Source organism: Coenobita brevimanus, chromosome 55 (assembly GCF_032717465.1).
Source record: "Coenobita brevimanus isolate Jiangsu-jjx chromosome 55, ASM3271746v2, whole genome shotgun sequence".
Lineage (NCBI taxonomy): Eukaryota > Metazoa > Arthropoda > Malacostraca > Decapoda > Coenobitidae > Coenobita > Coenobita brevimanus.
In genome coordinates, this window is record NC_137008.1 from 6,828,488 (window position 1) to 6,850,768 (window position 22,281).

Sequence of the window (22,281 nt, forward strand, 5' to 3'; positions counted from 1 at the left end):
GACCAGCCTCACTCATCCCTTGGTGGAATTATATGAGCAATCAACCCCAACCACCCTTTGGATATAAACCTTCACCGGCAATCCGATTGGAGCATAATTACCCACTAAACCACCAGGCGCCAAAATGTGGTTATATGATTACCACCCAGAGTAGTAAACGGTTTGCTGGTGTACAGGAAACCATTTGGCTTGTCACTCAAAGTAAAGTAACCCACAGGCAGAAGGAAGAGGGAAGAGTAAGAAAAAATAAACAGAAGGGGGAGTGTAAAGTCACCCGTAGGCAGAATGACAAGGAAAGAATGAAGGAAAGAAAGACAGAAGAGGATGGAAGGAAAGAAGGATGGAGGAGAGGAAAGGGCAGACTCCCGACAGCAGCATTACTGTATATCGAATGAGTGAATGGTGAGTGCCCCGGTGTCTGTTCCTGTAAATGTCAGTGCCTTGAGTCTGGGGGTGCAATACCTCTCGAATGCATGGAAGGCCAATGTCATACGAGTACTCGTGTTTGACTCAAAGGATGTCAGCGGAATATATGTGTGCCACAGGTATATTGTTAAATGTGTTTTTAAGGATGTAATTTTGCTCGTAGTTGCTGCAGGTGATGGATTTGGCTTAAATGATCGTCAGCCTTTATTTATCGATCCATGTCTGAAGCGTGTTGAGGCAGTTTTGTTGCAATGTGCAAGCTGTGTCTACGATGTAATGTGAGGTTTTAGGGTGCAGCCACACTTGCTCGAAACATGTGATCGACGAGATGAAACGAAGCACTGGGATAGAGCTGCTGTAGTATTCGAGTCTGAACGCTGGCAGTACCGCTGAGCCTTGTTTCCTCCTGGCAATCACATGTTTGGGGGCAAGTGTGTCCGGGCCTTACGATGTCATCTGCATATGAGGAATGTTTATGGCCAGATAGGGTACGAGAATATTTTGCATTAATAGGTTTAAAAGTCTGGATGAAAGGACAGAGCCCTGGAGAACTCTGTTAGGGGAATTTCGTTTTGGTGATGACTTGCCCTGACATGTAATATGCAGGCAGCATCTAGTGTTATTCATCTGTTTGTGTTTAGATTTTCGTAATTAATTTCGGTCGTAGCATAACATTAATGGCTTTACTAATGTTTTTAATGTTGTTAGAGGTGTACGTTGTGCGGATCTAATGGAGATGATTCCGTCATTCCGTGTGAGGGCGGGTAGTAAGGAGCTTGTGGAGTACTGTGCTCCTAAAATGTGTTGTGAGGGAGCAAGAAGGATAATTATAAGGTGTGACTTTGTTGCATTTAGGCGTTCACTTATCTTGGGTGATGTGAAAAGTGGTGTTATGGACGTTTCCAAGGAAGGGTATGCTTGATTTATTTTTCGTTTAAGAATAGTGATGATTGGTCCACGTTTCCAAATGATGGGGATGTTATAATGAGCCTATGAGTAATTGCTGATGAGTGTGAGGGCCTGGAGGCTTTGTGGTTGTATAGTACATGTTTCTGCTTAGGCTGCTGATGCCACCTGGACCTGCGTCTGTAGATTATTTTTTTCAGTGCATGATATGTGTCTGTTCTGGCATGAGGATGGTCAAGCTGTGGTCACGTGGAAAGAACTGTAATGCAGAAAAGCTTGTTTTTCAGATCCAGCGCATGTTGTTAATTAACTTAATGTTTGCTGAGTGGTCCACTAGTATGTCTGCTTGTTCCTTGTACGAGGGGATGTGTTGTGTGTTGGAGATGGTAGCGTGGTCTTGGAGGTGCATATTTGTGATTTAGTGTACTCCAAGGTCTTTTGCAGAGCCCTGAGGGATCAGTAGTGTGGCTGAATGTTGCTCTAAAAGCTTTCTAGTTTTCTATGCTCTTTGTTCTAATTTTCTTGCCAGTACTGTAGATTAATTACTAGAACCTTTTGATGGTGCCGTGTGTGTTTGTGTGTGTGTGTGTGTGTGTGTGTGTGTGTGTGTGTGTGTGTGTGTGTGTGTGTGTGTGTGTGTGTGTGTGTGTGTGTGTGGAGTGGGGAGTGAAGAGTTGTGTCTGAATCGTTCTGTCTTCCGAGGCTAATGGTCTTCAGTGGATTGCAGTTCTTTTCTTGCTTAGTGAAATGTGGCGTTTGTCTACATATGTATGACGTTAAATTTCGTAATGTGCCAGTCAGTGTCGGTGATGGGTGTTCTATTTTATGTGCTGAGATGCTGTTCTGTTTCTTTGGTGATAGTTTTCCAGTCTGCTCTCTTTTAAGTGATGTGATGACTCTGGTTTTTAGTGCATTTCAGTGTTGATAATGAATTGGAGATGAGTTGATGATAGCGTGGGTTTCATTCGCCAGGTGGTGGTGAGTGGAATGTTGATGAACAGAACAATGTCTTGGTGAGACGGCTAGAGGAGTGCTTGCTACATGATGTAAGTGTATTGTGAGTTGTCACTGAGAATGTCTATCTATCTATTGTCAGACGCCTTAATCCCTTATACGGGGTGGCCACAAACAAATCGCCTCCAAGTCACCCTGTCCCCCGCCATTTTACTGCCCCGCTCCCAGTTCACACACCCCTCTCTCATATGCCTCTCCACTACATCCCTCCATCGCAACCTTGGCCTTCCCCTCCCTCTCTCCCCCTCCACTTCACTCACATACACTCTCCTCGTCAGTCTCTCACTCTCCATCCGCCAAACCACCTCAGTGTGTTTCTCCTAATGCTTCCTATCACATCCACATCCAGACCACAACGTCCCTTCACATCCTCATTTGTCAGTCTGTCTCTCCATATGACTCCACAGGCTTCTCTTAAATAACTCATTTCCACCGTTCTCAATCTTGACTTATGTCCCTCCAATAACGTCCAAGCCTCACTTCCATACGTTGGAGTTGGTATCACAATACTGTCATGTAATAACTTTTTCACTTCCATGCTCACTTCCCTATTTCTTAACACTGCTTTCAAGGAACCAGTAACCATTCTTCCTTGTTGTACCCGTTCAAGCACTTCACCCTCCAAACTTCCATCCTTACTCATCACACTACCCAAGTACTGAAACGTACGCACATTTTCCATACTGAGAATGTACAGTAAAGAAAAGTACCGCCCTTTTGCTTAAATCATGCCATCCTTTCTTCTAGGGCCATTTTGATCTGGCAATATTGTAAAACATACAGGCACGCAAAAGAACACTGGTGGAACTCTAAACATTGAAACGCATGGTTGACTAGGAACGAGATGCAGTTACAGAGTGAGAGGGGAGGGGAGGATTATGAGGAGGAAAGTTAGGTGGAAACTGTTAGGGGATGGAGGAATATTTGTCTGTATACTGATGGAGGTAAGTATCGAGTCACAGTATACCGACAAACCTCAGTAACAAAAAGCATCCGAACGATTCAGGATAGGGTCACTTTTTTTGTTTTCAGTTAGTAAAAGTATCATTGGGCATTTTATTCTATGGACAGCATAATTCCCGTCACTTTTTTATTAATCTATTTACCTAACACAGGATATTATTGTTTGTTTGTCTGTTTTCTTTTAAGGATGGAAATGTCTCTGGCTGAAGGAGCTAAGCAAGGCCTTGATGGGAACTAATCTCCTTGTGGGAGCTTATCTCACGATCGAAACTAATCTTAGTGTCGGAACCAACCTCACGACTGGAGCTGAAACTAATCCAAAAGTCAGAACCAGTCTCAAGGCCGGAACAAATCTCACGGCCGGGAACTAATTTCGTGGCTGGAACTAATATTGCTGCCGATATTAATCTCATTGTCGGAACTAATCCCAAGGTCCGAACTAATCCCGCGGTCGGATCTTATTGGCCGGAACTAACCTCACAGCCAGAAGTAATCTTAGGGCTGAAAGTATTCTCACAGACGAAACTATTCTCACAACACTCAGAGAGCCCATACTTCCGCCAACACCAATATCGGATAATTCACATCACCACCATAATGTAATAAACTCTTCCTTGTATCCCAGCCCACATATCCACAAAATTTAAATGAAATTCACGAATAACTTTTTGAGGTACCATGGGGACCAACAATAACAAACAAACTGACAAACAGGGATGGATACATAATCACCTCAAATTCCGTTGATGATGATAACTATTGTTACGGTTGGCTCCGATCTCACGGTTGGAACTATTCTCATGGCTGGAACTCTCCTCACAACTGGAACAATATTTTTCCCTGAAGGAACTAACGCTCTGGCGCAATTAGCCTCCCATGCCCACCCAGACACACACTCACATGCACTCCCACACACATGGAAGCAACATTCATGCTGATATATGCATATATACATATTCACACACCCTGACAAACTCATAAAACGAGACAAATGTTGTACACACAAACACAGGAAGACATGCATAATATGTAGGCAGTACATATATACATACACGCTCACGATATTGCATATATAGTACGCAAAAGCCTGACACAAAGTACAGAGAGAGAGAGAGAGAGAGATGGCGCTGAAGTAACGCCGCAGTGGGAAGGATTTCGGTGGTAATGAGGACAGATAATTTCATGATACAGCAGAATAAGAATCTAAAATGTGGAAATGACATAGGTATGAATTTATGTATATCATATAGGTTAGAGAAATATGAAATGATGATTGCCCTTGATGAGGGACGACAATAAAACAGGCATTTTCAAACTGAAATAATGAATCGCTCAGTGGATACTTATCGCAATTCTCCACGGCGGCTAAACTGGATAGAGGTTAATCTGCTGAGTGCTGCCACATGAAGTAGATTATCATATTAATGTAACTGATCATAATTATCTCACGTGCACAGCATTAGATGACGTTGTCATACTTGTGAAATATTGTGTTTCAGTTATACTGTCGTATATTATTCGACGATAGACTGCGTGTCACTAATTGAATTAGTAACGTACGTGGTGGCTTTACGATTTCGTCAAGAATACAAAGACTGCCGTTTGCTCCAGAAAACAACGAACCATTTGAAAGGGACGAGTAGCAGATTCAAATGGAGAAGGAATGACCACAGAAATATGAAATACACCATTATCATTATGCAGAATCTAGAAAAAAGAATATTATCTATTACACGTACGTCTATCATATATCTGCGACCGACTAAGTTCTGTACTCCTTAAACACATGGTTATTTGACAAACTTATATTTATTTTGGATACGCCCCAGTTTGTGTATGTACCATGCAGTGTTGCCAGAAGCACATGACATCAATTGATCCAGTAGATGGTGGTTGTCTTTTTCTGAGGAACTGGACATGTTCAACTGTGAAGCAATATTGAAGCATCAAAAGTTCTTCTGTTTTCGTATCAGGCACTGTTTTTATAGTCAAAGTCCCCAGTAATTATAGGCTTAGGCGCCTGTTTTAGGGGGTGGAAGTAAAGGTTGTACTGGACAAAAAAAAAAAAAAAAAAAAAGTCGGCATTTGATAGGGGTAATGTAATTCTGTAAAAGGTTGAAAATGTTACTTTTTGTTTGTATGTTCGACTCTGGGCATAGGATTCACAGCCTGCTCCCAAGGCCAAGGAGTCCTCCTGCTTACCGTACACCACGTGTGACCACTTTGGCACTAACACCCACCATCAGTATTGAATACATGCTAGGGCTGTCTCATACAGGACTGGTGTATTGTTTTTAGCGGAGGTACTTTTACGGCATGCCGGCGGGTCTTTTGGTAGATCAGTAAAGTCTTCTTTTATGAAATTCGAATCCTTTAACTGTTCCATGCCCCAGCGGGGATTCCAATCTGGGTCCATTAGGACTGCAGGCCACTTCTCTACCGATTCAGCCACCGCCTCTCTCCTTGTTTTGTAACCAGCGTTAAAACTGGTTGACTGTATTTCAAATGTGGAGCCATTTTGGAAAAGTGACTGTATTGTTCATGTTGTGCCTTTGTGGAGGATGGATGTGTAAATGTAGGTGATGAGGCCTCCTTTATGGTCATCAGTTCTGTCTCTACGGATATGTGAGTAATGTCTGATGTGTGGAGGTTTGTGTATGCGTATGACCATGTTTCTTGTGGGAGTGCAACTGTATATTTTGTACCTAAAGAGTCTTCAGTCTGCGGTGTTTTGGTGGGGAGGCCATTGGCATTTAGTCGCAGTATGTGTTTGTTGCGTGTTCGAGGTGTTCGACTACGATGGATCAATGTTCTTAGTGCAGTGTTTGAACCCAAGGGCTGAGTTGTGGTGGCAAAACATCTGTGAGAAGGGGATATTAAACAGGGGTGGGTGGAATTATGCTTGGTGTCACAGAAAGAATGTTTGTGGATGTGTTCCAGCTGCCACGTACCCATGTACTGTGGTATTGTCTGATATCTGTTTGTGTGCTGCATGTGGTGTGGTTCCATTCTCCACAACAGTTGCTCAAAATAGGTGAGCATGTTCGATTTTTTTTTTTTTTTTTTTAGGAAACCGGGAAAATATCCCGTGTTTGGGGCCTAGGATCCCCTGGTGGTAGTATGAATAAAGCCTGACATTACCAGATTTTCAGGGTTAACAATGAGAGAAAGGCAAACAAGACTCTTTGAAACAGAATTATATGGGGGGCTTAACAAGTAAACGGTGAGCTGAAACATTTGACTGTCCAGGTTAAGCTTGACTGTCAAGAATAATCATCCTCTTCATTCATCTGTCGTAGTATATATTTTATTCCTGCTTTATCAGAACAATTTCATTTAACATTAGGCCTGACTTTTTAAGCAGATGAGGTTAAATGAAGCCTTCATTAACCCTTACTGTAGGAAGGCCTTCTTTCGGTTAAATGAATTTTTATGGAAGCAGCATAAAAAAAAAAAAATCTCACCATAATCAAGGGCTAATCTGTCACAAGAACAGGATGTTGCAGATATTCAGCCATCTCGAAGGAAATAAATGTAGATCTGGAATTTGTTGTATTTTTCATAGACAGTTTGGCAGTCATTATGTATTTGATTTTTCCTTTATGCATTACCCTTCGACCACATAACTCTTTACCTACCGCCCGATGATTTACCTGGTCCAGGGGAGGCTATTCAATCTGGAAGGGTTACTGTACATTTGCTGCAACCTTATATATCCCATTCTATTACTGCAAGGCTCTGATAAGGCGGGTATGAAAGAATTTATAAAAGATAGGGAATCGCAAGAAGGGGATACATATGACTAGGAAGGCTGAAGGAACGTGTATGTAAGGACAGGGTGAAGGAAGGTGAAGGTAAGAAAAATAAGGCAAGGTGAGACTGGAGCATAGGCGAGATGAGACAGGAATCGCGAGAGTGACGACCGGACGAGTGGAGAAGCAACGGAGAACAAGTAAGGTGTGGGGACAAGTAACTGAAGATGACAGGTAAAAAGGGGAGACATGGTGCAGTAAGTGGGAAGGGCGGGTTACTTCGGTAGACAACTGGGTGAGGCAGGAATGAGGTGCGAGAAGAAAATAGCGAAAGGGATATGAAGGGAGAAATGAAAGCAAATCAAAGGGAAGCAGTAGTAGTAATGCAGAGGAAGCATGGTAGAAGGAGTAAGGGAGAGCAATATAAGCAAGGGAAAGCAGCAGAAGTAAGGAAGCAGAGGGATTCAGATAGCGAGGTTAAGGCGGAGGGAGTGAAGCAGGAGTAAGAAGGGGGATTAAGTCAGAAGGAATATGGCGGTAAGAGTATGGCAGTGGGAGTAAAGTAGGCGAGGGAAGAGATAGCAAGGCATGGGAAGTAAAGATGAAATAAGGCAGAAGGAGACAGATGAAGAACCCTAGAGAAAAGAAGGCAGAAAAAATTGTACAAGAAGTTTGACCCGGGTACAGAATTTATTATTTCAGGGGAATATGCTGCCATGATAAGTTTAATGGTGGAGGGTTAGTGCCCCTCCCCGTAAAACAAATAACTCAAAGACAAATGGCCACCCCTTACGGGAATATGGCGTCTGGCAATAGATAGATAGATAGATAAGTTTAAATTCTTTTGTTTCCCGCCCATTGACGGGTTTATTCTTCTTTTGAGAGACGTTCATAGTAGTACTTATTCTTCTTTTGAGAGACGTTCATAGTAGTATTTACGGTATTCTTCTTTTGAGAGACGTTCATAGTAGTATTTACGGTATTCTTCTTTTGAGAGACGTTCATAGTAGTATTTACGGTATTCTTCTTTTGAGAGACGTTCATAGTAAAGTGATTAGACATTCTCCTTTAAATTTACTCTCACCAGACGAAATTATTAATATTCGAACAGGTATCTAACGAAGACAGTCAGTGAAGGGTCTAACTTTCCGTTCAGATCTCATGCAAACTGAAAGTAATTGTCTGGTGGCTGCGATAATTAGATACATACTTGATCAGAATGAAATGGTTAATCACATAATACAGAGCTGTGACAATGATGTTCACCAAGGTAAAATATAGAGGAGACTGGATGGCTAAATGCAGAGGATTGTGAACATTTTCTCAGCATGAGAGTAAATAAAAAAAATAAAAAAAGAACTGTCTAGCCACTTACATGAAATGGCATTTCTTATGTCTCTCTCTCTCTCTCTCTCTCTCTCTCTCTCTCTCTCTCTCTCTCTCTCTCTCCTGATGACAAAAGTGAAAGATAAGGTGATGGCAAGAATGAACTGCCGTATTTGCCAAGACGAAAATGTTGGCAGGGAGTGTATCTTTTTCTTTCTTTTATGTGTCCGACTCAGGGCATAGGCTTCACAGCCTACTATCAAGGCCCAGCAGTCCTCCTACATACCATACACCTCTACATGTCACCATTTCGGCGTTAACACCCACCGTCCATATTGAATAGGCTTACATGCTAGGGCTGTCTCATACAGGACTGGTGTTTTGGTATTAGCGGGGGTATTTTTACGACATGTCGGCGGGTCTTCTGGTAGATCAGTAAAGCCTGATTTAATGAAATTCAAATCCTTAAACTGTTCCCTGCTCCAGTGGGGATTTGAACCTGGGTCCGTTAGAACGGCAGGCCACCTCTCTACCGATTGAGCCACGCCTCCCCCATGGTGCTCGTGAGTGTCTGTGTGTATACGTATCTATCTATCTATCTATCTATCGATAGATAGATATATAAATAAATAGATATTTGTGTGGGTGGGTGGGTGGGTGGGTGGGTGCGCTATACAAAGTTGAAAAATTACTCTATACTTGGTGGAAATAGAATGAAGACACGATAGAACTAACTTGAATAAACAACTATGATTTATGATTTCCTTTAAGATACTAATGGGCTTTGCGAGAGACTCTGTCTGTCTGTCTGTCTGTCTCTCTCTCTCTCTCTCTCTCTCTCTCTCTCTCTCTCTCTCTCTCTCTCTCTCTCTCTCTCTCTCTCTGCGTTTTGTGAAGATGTGGTGTTAGGTAGGCTATGGTATGTTCCACATGCATTAAAAGTTCAAGTTTGAATATTTGTCATCCTGTATTTTCATGGAGTTTCTCCAACTTACAATTAGAGTCGTCGTCTTTAGTGTATTTGTTATCATTGTCTTCGTCTGTCTCTCTTTGTCTTTTTTTTTTTTTCTGTATTTGCTTGCCTGCCCTAGCCTGTCCTCGCGGAAGGATCTACTTTACAATACTGGGTTAGCTCTGGGGAGAGGAAGGGATTTACTGATCGGCGTTTTAAATAATGAGATCTAGTATAAAAGATACTGGGGGTAGAAGAATGTATTTAGTGTTGATGAATGTAAAGAAATTACAGTAACATGGCATGCAGTGTGGAAGGTCATTGAATTACAATAAGGAATAGCAAGATTTATTAAAGCAATCTGAGTACGTAAGACAGCGTGAAATACCCGTGAGGGTGGTTACTGCCTAAATTACAGGTTTTTCTTGTATTATGAATTTAACAAGACGGAGCACTCAAATAGTGGATCATCGGTGCACAGCAAATGGTTTTTGGGCCGAATCTTTCACTTTGCCATGAAACCTTGTCTTTTGACTGCAAAATCTATTAAATTTATTCTCTCCATGCCCTCAGACTTTCCACTGTATATGGCAACAGTCAAAACACATTTGCTTTTAGAAAATTAAGCCACTTTAACAGTATTTTACTCATTCAGCCAAGCTTGGTGGAATGAAGAATTTTTTAAACCATTGAGTCAAACACTTGACACGGGTTTGGGCAGTTAAGTTATTGGCCAGCTCCATGCTGCCCTGATTGTTAGTCGTGTTTTCGTTCTCTCCTGTATTCATTCTTGCTTTCGTTCTCGTTTAATTATGGCAGGCACTTCTACCCTTCACAATCAACCCATTTCGTCCAAACTTGGACACAATGACCAGCTTGTGATCTAGCTGTGTCTGACCGAAAACACACTTTTCTCGCACTTTTCACCTTCGGTGTTACAGAAGCATTACTAATGGGCATAGAAAGCTCTGACTTCTTCGGGCGTAATCTTGAGGTTATTCCCTATCAGAAGTGTGCCATCCATTTTTCCTCTCTCTTTAGATTTCAAGTGGTAATTCTGCCAAGACTGGCTTCAGTGTCCCTAGCAACCAGTGCTGTTCTGAAAAATGTCCTCCCTCCCCCAGTTCCTCAGCAGCTCTATGGAAGTGAATGAAAGCTTGCATGCTTATAGACATTCACTAGAACTGCAACTTTGTATGTACATCCATGTGCTACATTGGACAGGTCATGGGTCAAAGGTCATCAAAAGCGAAAACAGTGAAAATCACGAGATGCTCGCGCAAAGTGCTAAGACTCCGAAGATTATTAAGTCAGGGCCATGATTCTTGGGTGGAATGTTGCACTGGAGTACCTCCATACAAAAGTGACATATAGTGTCGAAACTCACTGCCAGTCACTGACAAAGCTTGCTTTGCTTAGAGCTGGCCATCGTTGCGTACTGGCTTGTTTACCTTATATTTTTACCAACTTATGCTAATATCCTTTACTTAACTAGTTAAATAACTTAGAAAGGGTTGACAATACTTCGTTTAGGTGAAAAATATGTAGATTGTATGATTATCTTCCGTTAATGTTCAATCACTTCATTTTTTAAATTCTCGTACTCAGAACCTCCACAATATATTTAGAGAGAGAGAGAGAGAGAGAGAGAAGTTTGAGTGTGTTTAAATTCTGTGTAGTGGCTGTCATTATCTTTTAAATATGTACCATTTATAACTGTTGAATTAGGCCTGTACTTGGACGCATCTCTAGCCATTTTCGTCTGGAAGGCTTGGCGGGAGGGTATGGGCGGATGACGCAAGATTTTTTTTTCTAGCTATCCTTATCTTATTCTCGTGGTCCAGTGGTTCTTCTGACTGGAACTGCCTCACCAGGTTAATAAGCCTTCCAAAATTATTCCCTTTGATTATATTTGTTTTTTATCATGGTCATTGTAAAGTTCATAACACTGAAACTGGTGGCACTTAAATTACGGAGGTTGAGTTTGCATGGAAGGATAAAAACAAAAAGCACTCGAGGGCCTAAAGCTAATCGCCCACCATAATATATTCTTGGCTTAGGCCCAAGCAACATATAAACCAGATTTGAAGACGAGATATTTTGGCAACACACACACATACTGTACACACACACACACACACACACACACACACACACACACACACACACACACACACGCACGCACGCACGCACGCACGCGCGCACACACACACACACACACACACACACACACACACACACACACACACACACACACACACACACACACACACACACACACACAAACTATATCGCCTCGCTTTGCGAAAAGCAGGCAAAAAATATAGGGATGAATGGGGAAGGAGACTATAAGAGTATAAAAATGAAAATAGTTACTGTACATCTACTGCATTTATTAAGCAACTAATGTCTAAGATGAAATATAGACTACCATAATTAGAAAGGCTAGCAAAGAAGACGCTTTCCACACACGCCTGGTGGGTACCAGATAGCTAAGAAACGAAAGGGAGTACGAAGTAGGGTAGAAGTTAGGATGCAGTGGGCTATAGCTGTATCAGATCCCGTTTCACCACTTCTTCAACATATTATGGCAATTTCATTTAAACACACACTCTTCTATTTACTTGTCAATACTCGTAGATTTGTTTACACCACATTTGCCGCAAATTACTGTTTCCTTTCCTATCGGTACTATGCAACCTACATACATTCTTTAACACGTTTCATACTCATGCCACACCAAACTCTCATGCCCATACTTTAATGTAGGCACCAACACATCCTTATGCAGTCCTGCTGTCTCAAAATGTCATTATTAAAATCAAATCTGTTAACTGTGCCGGCAGCGACTGTTGCTATTTCCGGTAATGCTCGTCAGCGAAGAAGTGAAAGTGCGGCCTTTTTCTTCACCAACATCTGTGGCCTTACTACAAATTTAAACTCAGTTCATTTTTTCCTTGAGTCCATATCCCCTTTGACCCGTTTCCTCGCAAAACCACAAATCTCACCCTCTACTGATATATCCCCATTTTGTTTTCCCGGTTACCATCTCCTTACTAACTTCCGTAACAAGGGCGGTGTCACGGGGTTTTTAAAATAAATGCAATATTTAAATGATAATGTTCAATAATACTGAAGAGCAGGGACAATGAATTGTCTTGATAAATCAAGCAATGATTACTTTATATCGGCTCGCTTCTCCAATTCTCTCAGAACGAGAATTTATAAACTTTCTCAACAGTACACAGCAGAGACCAATTACTCACAATTGCTATTAATTAGTACTATTAGCCTCTGGAGAAAGTTACTTCACCCCTGACAATAAATAACTTATACTATTAATGACATCAGGTTCTTGCTGATGCATTAACTCCTAGAAGGCACAACGGATTTTAAGCTTAATACAACAAGACTGGCCTAAGTACCAGTTATGAATGGCAAAGCGTTTATGCAAGCTAGGAGCTATAAGGGAAATAAGCTTAATTATGGAGAAATGAAACACAAGTTTACATTACATTAAGCTCAGAGAAAATGAACTGTTAAATTTATTGATTACAAAGGAATAAATTTAACGTTACATTTCAAAATGAATTCAAATAAAGAGATCGCACTCACTCACTCACTCAAAAGCTAAATTCTTACGCCTAGGAAAAACAACATGCGGCCCAGCCGGCCGGCATGTAAGGAAACAGCACACTTAACTAAACTCTTAAGTCTAGGAAAACGAAAAGAAAATACTGGTCAATGTAGCGTATCACCAAGGAGCCAGGAGAACTGTAGTCTAGTGGAGTCTGGGTGCTAGATGACCTCTCTCACTCTCACTACTGGAGCACAGAACCTCACTCCGTCGCAACAGACAAAAGACTGAATTCAAATACGATGCATGTGGTAGGATATTGTATATACATGCACAGGCCAGCCGGAAGAAGGCGTAGCCAACAGTTGAGGCAAGCAGGGGCGAACAATAAAGAAACAATAATATCGCTCAGTAGAGCACTTAATGACGTGCATTAGAACGGTCACTTTTGAAACAGTGACGAATGTTTTGAAAAAGTATACCACCGAAATGGAGAGAGAAACGGTTAACTGAACGATACACAGTCAGTTTTTGTGGTTTCTCACAAAAGGAAAATGTCGCGAATTTGATTCGTGACAGGCGGCACCTGTTGTTATATCGAATCCCAATATGCAGTTGACACTATTTTAAACTTCACATCATCCAGTTTTGATTACTCATTGTATAAACTTATTTGTCAAAATATTACCAAGTATATCTGTGTAGTCTATCGCTCCCCCCATGCTTCTTCGTAACCCAGTGTATTTGATTCCATATTCACACAGTTGAGTAACCTTAACCTAGCCCTTGGCACCGAAATTACCATTTTGGGTGATTTTAACATACATAATGTTGAATGGTTATTGCATTCTGCCAGGACTGATGACGCCGGTCTAGAGTGCAAGCTATTTGCAGAATCGTTTAATCTTACCCAGCTGGTAAAGCAACCAACCAGAATACCTGATACTCCTGACCATAATGCCCATGTATTGGATTTATTCTTGACAAATAATCCAGATCAATACAGGATATCGGTACTGTCACCACTTGGATCCTCTGACCACAATCTCATCAAAGCCTCATTAGTTAACCCCCCCACACCTCCCTGTTCTGAACTTGTCAGGGTGACCCGATGGCACTTTGTAGGGCAAACTGGGATGGATTTAGAAATTATCTTGCTGACATTCCATGGCAGTCTTTCTTCTCTAGTGATCCCAATTGTACCCATTCCCACATTTGCAACTTAATACTAGCTGGTATGGATTTACTCATACCAAGTCAACAGTTCACTAAAAGATCGAATTCTCCAAAATGGTTTGATGGCAACTGTGTCAGAGCAACAGCCCAAAAGTCATTAGCATATAACTCTTACTTAAAATAAAAAACATCTGAATCACTCCCTCAATTTAAAATTGCAAGAAATCATGCAAAAGCTAAATCAATCTTTCTTCAAAAGCAAGCATCAAAACTACTTAACATCCCTAATGACAATAGAATATTCTTGTCAGCTCTTACTTCTTTCAATAATAACTTTAACAAATCATCTTCCATGCCACCACTAAAATCTTCAGATGGCAACATTGCAAATGACCCGCGTTGGAAAGCAGATATTTTTGCCAGTACATTTGCCAGAAACTCTACCATAGACGATACCAGCCAGAATGTCCCAGTACTAGAACTCGACTCTCCCGAAATTGCCCCACTTAAAATACAGATAAGATACGTAAAATCCATCCTAGACAATTTACCTACCAACAGAGCTCCAGGCCCAGATGGAATTCCGCCAATTGTTTTGAAAAAGTGTTCCCCTGAACTTGCCTCTGTTCTAGCTAAATTATTCAGACTATGCATACGTACTTCTTTATTCCCAAATTCATGGAAAGAAGCCACTATCCACCCAATTCCTAAGAAGGAAGTTCCCTTGACCCCTCTGATTACAGACCAATAGCTGTCACATCTTCTCTTGGTAAGGTATTTGAAACTTTAATTAATAAGCACACTTTTCAACATCTTAAATCCAACAGCTTAATTATTGATAGACAATATGGTTTTCGCCACGAAAGATCCACCATTGACATACTCAATCCCCTAAATCATACCATCCATCAGTCAATTGACCTACATTGAGAAACTCATGCAGTAGCTCTTGATATTTATAAAGCTTTCGACAGAGTATGGCACCGTTCCCTGCTGTTCAAACTCCCTTCCCATGGACTGTCTTTGGTTCGTTAGATTTCTTCATATTTTAGTGACAGGAAAATAAGCGTAAAAGTAGATGATGTATATTCCAATTTTCACTCAATTAACGCCGCCGTGCCGCAGGGGTCAGTTCTGGAACCAACCCTATTCCTGATTCATATTAAAGATCTCTTTTATGTCACCCACAATCCCATCCACTCATATGCAGATGACTCAACACATAGTTCATTCACAATCAGACACCCATTTACAAAGTCTAATATCTCTACCTCTCATCTAAGTTCAGCCATCTCCATAAACCAAGACCTATCTACGATCAGTGAATGGAGGCAAAACAACCTTGCCACTTTTAATGCAAGTAAAACCAAATATATACAATTTACTAACAAACAGATATTGCCCAAATCGTACATTATCTTCAATGCTGCTAATATTCCCACCAACAAAAGTATTGAAATTCTTGGCGTCTCACTTAACAATGCCCCCAGCTGGACCTCTCATGTTAGATCACTTGCTAAAACCGCCTCAAAAAACCTTGGATTATTGTACAGAGTCCGTAACTTCTTCACTGATGAGCAGTAAGCTATAATTTATGAGTCATGTGTGCTCTCAGCTTGAATATTGCTCACCCTTGTGGAATGGTTGTGGAGAAGTAGCATTTAAACAACTAGACAAACTCAGAACAAAGCTGTTAGAATTATTAATAATCCTGCTATTACTAATAAACTACCTCCCCTACAAGTAAGAAGGAATGTTGCCTCCCTTGAATTATTTTACAGATATTTTTATAGCAAATGCTCAGACGAAGTTGCGTCCATTGTGCCACTTCTCCATGCCTTCCCTCGTGCTACACGGGCATCTGGTAGCGCTCATGACTGGATTGTCACTCAGCCATATTGCAGAACTTCTGCCTATCAGAATTCTTTCATTCCCCGAACTGCATCTGTCTGGATCTCGCTCCCACAGAGTTGTTTCCCTCCATATTTCAACCCACAGCTGTTCAAATCTAACTGTTACAGATATTTTATGAACAGAGGACACCAGTAATCTGGTGTATGGATTATTTTTTTTATTCATTTGTTTTTTCTTCCTCACTCACTTGATGTAGTGCTGCTCTCAGGTGTCTGCCCTTTCCTCTCTTCCATCCTTCTCTCCTTCCATCCTCTTCTGTCTTTCTTTCCTTCAGTCTTTCCTTGTCCTTCTGCCTACTGGTGACTTTACACTCCCTCCTCTGTCTTTCTTTCCTTCATGCTTTCCTCTTTCTTCTGCCTGTGGGTGACTCTACACTGAGTGACAAGCCAAATGGTTTCCTGTACACCAGGAAACCATTTGGGTGGTAACCATATAACCAAATTTTGGCACCTGGTGGTTTAGTGGGTAATTATTGCGCTCCAGTCGGATTGAGCCGGTGAAGGTTTCTATCCAAGGGGTGGTTGGGGTTGATTGTTCATGTAATGCCACTCAGGGATGAGTGAGGCTGGTCACACTCATCTTAAATATCAAGACCAACTGCCTAGCCCCGGGCTCCTACGCTCTTCATGGGGCAACACAGGATTGGATGATGGATGGATGGATGGATCGTTCTGTTATTTATAATAAAATGCATATCGGATTCCTGAAATATTGACTGAAACCAGGGATATAATAAGAATACTACCGGTAAGTAGTTTGGTCACTTTCCTAAATGAACTACCTAGCATGGGCCATCTGTCCTGCAGCACCCGAACTCTTGTCATGTGTTACTGTGATCATATAACCTCGTGACTGAACCATAAATGCCTTTAGTATGGATTGAAAATGAAAGCTTAATACTTGGACCGGCAGTACTCGTATGTGGCCCGTAATATGCAACAAACACGTTCATCGTTTGTATGACCTTCGTCCCAATATTAAACTGTAAAGGGGGAGGGGGGGTTAAAGAAATGCGCGTGGTGGGCAGAGCAATGGGTGGGATGGACTGACAATTTTGTACGATGGAGAAAAATATAAACTCTGCGAAAATTCGTGCTGTAGGATTAATGGATTGAATGTATTTAAAGTTTATTTCAAAACATCCTCCACGAATGAAAGCGTAGGCAGTAGGGAAGGAGGGGGATAACTGGGCGTGGTAGACAAAGAAAATGTTGGAAGGACCTAGAGATATGGTGGGGGCTGGGAGGAGCCATTAGATTATACCCTGTGAATGTGGGTGCCAAAAGGATTGCGGTGCGGGTGGAGTGAAGGTTTACTTCAGAGTTTTCTCTATTAAAAAGAACTAGGCAAGTTTCATTGATCTTATTTTCTTGCCATATTATGACTTAGACAAGAATATGCAATACATATTTACAGGTACAGTATATTGGTTCCCAAGCAGGGTCACAGTAGCCCATACTGGCATATCATTCATTTAATAAAACATAATTATTCTGGGGCCTCATGCTAATCACCCACGAAAATATATTTTAAGCTAAGGTGAAAAGTACCTACAAACCTAATGTGAAGAAAATTCCCTAAATTCTATGGAATGCAGCAGCCGCATTTCACAAAAAGCCAATCCATAATAATAATGAATCAAAAGCATTTGCGGGACAAATGCTAATTGACAGCCAAAATTGTTGTTGGCTAAGGTACAAGCTGCCTACAAACCAAATGGGAGGAAAACTTGCAGAACTCTACGGAATTCAGTCGCTGCATTTCACGAGAAGCCAATCCATATTAAAAACTATGTGGCGGCAAGCATTCGGTCGCATTTGACCAAATCCTCAGCAAAAGTAATAGGCTTCTGCACATCCAAATAGTTGCTGTCTTCTGAAGGATTGGTGAAATTTCGTTCATGACTTTTCGAGATATTTTGGCAACATGCACACACACACACACACACACACACACACACACACAGATGCCAGCAATAACTATATTTTCTCGCCTTTCTTGATGTATATATGGTTGCTGTCATTTGGTTGTCTTTTATCAAATCCTCACCAAAAGCAACATACTTCTGCACATTCACATAATTTCTCTTCCCTGAAGGGTTGGTGGAAATTTTTCCTCAATTTTTTTGACATTTGGCAGTAGATACACACACACACACACACACACACACACACACACACACACACACACACCGCTTGCTGGTGCAGTGGTAACGTCCTCGCTTGCCAACTGGTGGACGGGAGTTCGCGCCTCGCTCAGGTTGCGAAAAGTTTCACTGACGAAGTGGGTGGTTACTGTCCCCCTTGAGCAAGGAGACGGGTGTGTGCGTGTGTGAAGGTCACAGCCTTGCCCTTGGATCGGACTATATGAGCTCTCAGCTCCCTTCCGGGAGGGTAAAAGCTGACGAACACGACCATCAAGTGAACCTGACCGACCCGGTGAATTACACACTGATAAAAACTATATTGCCTCGCCTTGCTAAAGGCAGAAGATAATTAGTTTTGGTGAAAGTAATAGGTATCGCTGGTAGTTGATGTCTACAAACCCTTTGTGGGTAGTTAAGTAAAATTCACAAAGATGAAGTCGAGAAATCTCGGTGGGGCTGAAGTAGAAAAGGGTTTCCGTTCATCCATATGCTCTTTCGTGCTAAGAAGCCACTGTTGACGACCAGTTTTGACGATTGAGATATCATGAATCCGTCTCATCCTGAAGCACCAAAAATTCTTAAAAGACCTAAACAACAGAAATAATAATAAAAAAGGGGTCCGGGGGTATTGGTCCAAGGAACAATTATGCCATGTCTGAAGCGAATTGGTGAAGAAGTAAACCAATGGCACTAAGTTCAAACATGGAAGATAGAAGGCAATACAAGGACAGTAACAAAGAGTGGAACGATGAGAAAGAGAAAGTAGATAGACGGAAATCAAGATGTGAATCAAAATAAACAAATGATAAAAAAAAAACTGAGGATGTGAACAATAACGACACTAAAGCTGGCGACTAGGTTAAAAAGTAGAATTGCGATGGATGGTGGGAATGATTAAAAAAGAAAAAAAAAAGAAAAAAAGAAATGCTAGGCCACGGGAAACCAGGGGGTGGGTGGTGGGGGAGGCAAATAAGGAATTAAAAGAAAGGGACGGAAAGTGCTCGAGGCTGTTTCGAATTCCGGGCTGGAAGAGAACATAAAAATTTGCCAGCATTTACTGCCCATTAACCCCTGCAGTCGTGAAAGTTTTAATTGTGCTGAAGGTTCGAGAGCGCTTAAGAAAAAAAAAAACGAAGGAACAAATATTAATATCTATGAAACAATTAAGCTTAAATACGGTGGAAAAAGATAAAATATATATATTATTAGCGATTTTCAGAGTGTACTTTTTGATAATATATTTTTCTGTGTTGGGCACAAAATTTCACGAGTAACAACAACAATAATGTACAACTACAGGAGTAATAATAATAATAATAACAATTATCATTATTATTATCATTATTATTATTATTATTATAATAATAATGTAATACCACAAGCAGCAGCAGTAGTAGTAGTAGTAGTAGTTGTAGTAGTAGTAGTAGTAGTAGTAGAAGAAGAAGAAGAAGAAGAGGAGGCGGAGGAAGAAGTAATATAAAATGAAAGAAAGAAGAAAATAATGATGATGATAATAATAATAATAATAATAAAATAATAATAATAATAATAATAATGATAAAAATAATAAAAATAACAATAATAATAAGTAACATATAAAATGAAAGAAAGAAGAGAAAATAATAATAAGATGAACATAAGGAAGAGGTAGTTATAAGTTAAATCTATCCCCATATCTGTTTATCTGTCTATTGACAGCGCCTTACTCCTGTGAGGGGTGAACACAAACAAATCGCCTCCACGTTGTTCTCTCTTGTCATTCGGCTGCCCTCCGTCCAACTCACACACCCTTCCCTCGTATATCTCTCCACTCCATCCCTCCATTTCATCCTTTGTCTCCCTCTCTTTCTCTCTTAACACTTTCAGTCGTATTCATATCAACAACACAACGCTCCTTCACTTCTTCATTCGTCTGTCTCTCCCTCCATATGAATTTACATGCTCCTCTCAAATACTTCATTTCCACTGCTCTCACTCTTGACTTGTGCCCCTCCAAAAGGGTCCAAGCTTTATTTCTACATGTTACAGTGGGGGTCACAATACTGGCATGCTGCAACTTACTTGTTTACTTCCATGCACACACCCCTATTTCTTGTCACTGCCTTCAGTGAAACAGCAACCTCTATCCAGCCGTGCCCTTTCAACCACTTCTTCCTGTAAACTCCGATATATTTATTCGTCACGCTACCTAAGTGTTTGAATGTACTCGTCACGCTACCTTATTGCCTGAATGCACTCACATACTTTATCCAGTCTCTCTCTGCATGTTATGACTTCATTTGTCTCTACGACCATAACATTAATCTCCGTTAACTTTTAGAATCCGTTTCCTGCATACACTCTCAGACTATACACCCAAACTCATTCATCAAGCCTTGTAGTCCACATTCATCTTTCATTTAACGTTAGTGTCATCAGCCAACGACAGTACAGGAAATTTCCTCATGCACACTCTCTCATTAGTGACACTCCAACATCCACTTCCCTACATAGTGTTTCTATTATAACTCCATTCATATACAGATTGAACAATCATATAGGCATGAAATACTCTTGCTTCAGTCGAACACTGAGATCAAAGAACTCACTTAAATCAATAATTCAAACGCACCACATCCCTAGGACCTTCATAAATACTCAGCACAACATTCAGTAACTTCTCATCTACTTTGTTATTAACACCTTCCAGATTCCTTGTCAACCCGCTCTGTCATATGCTTTTTCCAGATCCATGAATGCAGAATACAGTTAATTTACCTTCTCTAGATAGTTTTCCACTAAACATCCTAGAACGAATATCTGATCCACGCAGCCTCTTCAGTTTCTAAAACCCTCTTGTTCATCAACTAATTCTTCGGTTATTTACCTAACTCTGTCTTTTAATCTCTTACTACACAAGTGAAGTGCGAAGTATAATTTCCTCTGTGTTTTAATAATTTTTCATAGTATCCTAAGAAGGTGCTATTACGATACAAGATTATAGTGTGAGCATGAGCACCTTGTGGGTAAGCGGGCAATTCGATCCATCTTGCTTTGTAACAATGTGTACAATTATTTGCTTATCAGATCAAGGGAAATTTACCAATGGCAGAGTTGTCATTCATTTAATTATCATTTCTGGCTGAAGGAGTACAGAGAAAAGCTATGAGATTTCACTTTCATATCTGGTGTAAGTATCCCATGTAACTAGTATGCACTTTGTAAATTGTAGTTCAGCAAATTTCGAAGAGTACATTCAGTTCTGGCAGAATGTATGAACACAGATACACTTAAACCTTTGTTAACAAAACACACACACACACACACACACACACACACACACACACACACACACACACACACACACACTCACTCACTCACTCACTCACTCACTCACTCACTCACACACACACACACACACACACACACACACACACACACACACACACACACACACACACACACAATGAAATAAGAGTACCAGGTATCTAAATGTTCGTCGAAATATTGTATCTGACCAATATAACCGGTTCATATTAGCTTTGTTAAAATGACCGATTAGATATTCGATGAAAATCAGTGCTAACAGAGATTAAACCAATATATATACCTTCTAATTCCACCATTAAACGTGGAATCATTTAACTGGTATTATCTTTAACAATCACGCATTGAATGTGACTCTAATGGTTCCCCCCCGCCCCCCTCTTCTCTCTCTCTCTCTCTCTCTCTCTCTCTCTCTCTCTCTCTCTCTCTCTCTCTCTCTCTCTCTCTCTCTCTCTCTCTCTCTCTCGGCTTTAACTTAAACTTCCTCCGTGACGATGCGTTAGTATTTCCTTTAACCCCCTCAGATATCTAGTTTGGTAATTAATCAGTTTAATACTTGCCACTGTGTAGCAAATTCTAGATATTTTTTAGAGCAGGAAATAACAGGTCTTACTCCCAGTGTAGTTAACTTTCTTTTCGGCTTCAATGCCATGATTTATTTTTTCACTAATTTCTCCCTATATCCAGTAGACTCTATTCCAATGGAATGTTTATAATAAAGTTTGTGAATATTTGTATTATTAGAATCCTCTCGTCTTGTAAAGAGAGAATGTAATGAAAACAAAACTGTTAACGTTCGCAAAGCAATGCATTATGGTCTCCA